At 30.8% G+C, this 3589-nt stretch overlaps 1 long non-coding RNA gene across 1 annotated transcript; it reads left to right on the top strand.

The window, feature by feature from the left end:
• Positions 1 to 527: 527 nt before the first annotated feature.
• On the top strand, positions 528 to 1636 carry LOC146903426 (uncharacterized). Its single transcript, XR_015023887.1, has 3 exons — positions 528 to 677; positions 779 to 1260; positions 1353 to 1636. It is a non-coding gene; the product is annotated as an uncharacterized LOC146903426 (long non-coding RNA).
• The last annotated feature ends 1953 nt before the right edge of the window (positions 1637 to 3589 follow it).

Raw genomic sequence — 3589 nt, 5'->3', positions numbered from 1 at the left:
CAACATTAACCATATCAAACAACCAACAAAAAAGAAACCAAACCACACCAAAGAACAATGATGGTTTCAATGATACATGTTAAATAGATTTGGATCTCATCCCAAAAGTTAGCTCAAAAGATGAGGGTACTCAAACATATTTATATACTCAACAGCTCGGAAACTTGAGCAATACAAGACTAACAACAAACTACAAACAACTTCAAAGCCAACTTCAATACCCATTTTCACGCCTAGCGTTGGCCTGAGTCCAATTCCTACATTGCAATCCTTAACCCGGCTCTAATACCATGTTAAATAGGCTTAGATCTCATCTCAAAAGTTAGCTTAAAGAATGAGGATACTCAAACATATTTATACACCTAACATCCCAAAAACCTAAGCAATATAAGACTAACAACAAACTACAAACAACTTTAAAACCAACTTTAAAAAACCTAACCCATAGAGATACCTTAAGATGTCTACTGAAAATGAAAGATCATAATTCCAGTGGATTAGCGTTAAAAAAACATGACATGAGGCCGACTCAATCAGATGATGACCATACTCACAATTACTTACCAACCAACCACTGACTTACTACTTTACAAAAGCCATTTCCTATTTGAATTTCAAGTGAGGTTGGCAGTGGTAGCAGACCAACTTACCCATCCATCTGAACTCCTAATAAATATGTATAGACTCAACTTTCTTTCTTCCTTTGTTGTGTAAGTAATTCAAAAAATATGCCTTTCTCCAATTGTCAAAATTTAATGTGTCCTCCTATTATTTGCAGGGTCGTTGGCAAATTAAATTAAATGCGTTACCACCAAATTTAAGACTCTGCATTTCTCTGTCTCCCTCCTCCCACATATTAAATTTTAAGAATCTCACACTTACTTACTCCATCAAAACATATATGCCCTCTCCTTCACCACTTTTGTTACACTTTTCATCGTTCTTTCTGAGTACTAAATGTTCTTTTGGTGACATATTATTTAAGCTATTCTAGTGACATATTATTGATGTCTCACATTGATTAACAAAGGTTTGTTATTGTTTCTTCAGAAAAAAGTGCAGGACAGGAGCAAGAAGCTTTGTTTTTTTTATAGTTGAGAATTACAGCTAGTTGAGATGAGATATTGGTGCGGTTCAATCAGAAGGCAGTGCTTTTATAGTTCAAAAAAGCTCTGTGTTATTTGATTGAGCCGTGCCAATATCACGTGTTAATCGGGCACAGCTTCTTTCTCCTCTTTAGCAAACTGCAGCATTGCAAAGGTTTTTTTTTTTTCTTCCAATGAGTTCTATAATTTAATAGTTGTATAATGAATGTGATTGATTACCATTTATTTGTTTCTTTTCTTCTGCAGATTTTATCTTCATCCAGCAAGCTATCTAGCCATCTTACTAGTCTTTTTTCTTGTGACATGATAATGAAAAAAAAAAAAAAAACTCTAGGTGTGGGATCACACAACAAATGAATTGGTATGGTAGGTAGGAAATTAATTCATTAATCTGTTGTACCTTTTTTTCTTTCTTTTTTTCCTTTTTGAAGGTGGTAGGGACTTAATTCATTTGAGGACGGATCAACAGGCAACATATATGTTTTTCTTTATGTTTACTTTGCTTCTATTTAAAGGTTCTTAGCTCAAAATATCCCTTTTTTTCTTCTTCTTGCTTTTATGTTTAAACTTCGAAGTACTTTCGAGACAAATGTATATGAATAAATTAATTTTAGAAATATTTCCAACTAGAAAAGGTGTAGACAGTGATTTGATTCTCCAAGACAACATACCAATTGTTGCAAAAAAAAAAATGCTTGAATAAACTTCTGATTGTTACTATTTTTTTCATGCTATGTTACCTATATAGGCTATAGTTAGCTTTAATGACCCTTCAACAAAAAAAATCTACAATGACCCCCTCAAAAAATAAAATCTACTACAATGATATTCCTATTAATTTATGGTTTATTCCCGACACTGTGACATCATTGTAGAATTCTTTTAAGGGTCATTAAAATTAGGAAAATGAGGGCACTAGTTAAGGAAACCAAATATAGTTAAGTTAACAAGACCCTTAAAATTAATATGGTTATGTCCCCGTGAGTTTAATTCAGTTGGTAGAGACGTTGCATAATATATGTAGAGGTTGGGGTTTAAACCCCGAACACTTCACTTAACCACCAGACTACTTGATAAAAAAAAAGTTGATAGGGTTATAATTTTGTAAACTTTAATGAAATAGTGTATATTACAATTTTGTAAAAAAAAAAGTTTGTAATTATATTCCTATCCGTCATATAATATATTAGTGTTTGTGTTTTTTCTTTTGAGGGAATATTAGTGTTTGTATTGTAATTAAGAAAACTAAGATGGTTATAACTTGTGTATTGGCGTTGTATCCTTCTACCTTCAATTTGGATAATTAGGGACCTCTACGTTAATTTTTGTCTTAGTAAATTTATTTTCTAATAACAAATTAGGGTGAGGGGACAGTTCCTCACTCCAAGACCCAAAAAACCCTCGGATTCAAAGAGCTCTTACAAAAATATTTACATTTATATCCTTCTCTAAAACATTTCATTTAGACTAAAATGAATATATTTAATATAATATAGATATCTCATGTGTTTTATGCGATAAGAAAGTGCCGCTTAAATTGAAAGAAATTATATCGAACACCAATCAGACCGATAATGTTGTATAGTATGGAGTGTTAGAGGTTAATGATTGGATCAAAAGAGATAGGAAGACCTAAAAAAATTATAAGAGAAATTATTAGGATAGATTTAGATGTTAATGAGTTGAATCCAAATATGATTTATGATCAAACAACATAATTTGATCCATGTAGCCGACTCTAGTTAGTGTGATAATACTTGGTTGCTATTGTTGTAATATAATATAGAGATTAAACCTATATTTAACTCTCAATTCAAATAAAAATAAATTTAATGCAGTTGATAGCATTGTAACCAAAAACTTCAATGAATTTTAAAATTAAATTCACTCGTAAAAAAGTTATTGATAAAAAAATTATTAAAAAATATATTTATCTTTTATAGTGAATGCAAATTAAAACAGAAAAACTGTCTCAGAAAAGCTTACATTTGAAAATCTGGAAAAAAATACAAATGAAAATAATATTTTTAACAATCTGCATCATATATTTGTGTTACTTATGTTGAAAACATGCTCATGCACGAAGTACTTTACATTATAGTACCTGGCCAAGTTCAAAATGGAATTGCAAAATGTATTTGAGATTATTGATCTTGCTATCATGAAGTACATCATTGCTCAACTTAAGTGCAATTGTCCAAGAAAAATCTCACGAAGGAATGTTAGAGAGCTATGAGAGTTCGCCTTTGAATTTTTGAAATTTGAACAAGTCTCAGAGTTGTAGCATTTTCTGTTTCTCATATTTCTATTTTAGTTGACCAATATGACAATATAACAATCCCAGTAAAATCTTAGTAGTTGATATTTTTTTGATAAATTTCATATTGCTTGTAAGCCAGTAAATTTGCATTCTCATTATGAAATAAACAACTTTCCAAACTTGCTGTTTATTGCTCTGTCAACTTTGATATTCAACACAATCA

Source organism: Medicago sativa, chromosome 8 (assembly GCF_051527215.1).
Source record: "Medicago sativa cultivar Bolivia chromosome 8, Bolivia_mono, whole genome shotgun sequence".
NCBI lineage: Eukaryota > Viridiplantae > Streptophyta > Magnoliopsida > Fabales > Fabaceae > Medicago > Medicago sativa.
The sequence above is the reverse complement of the archived record's forward strand: the minus strand, read 5'-3'. Positions and strand labels throughout refer to the sequence as shown.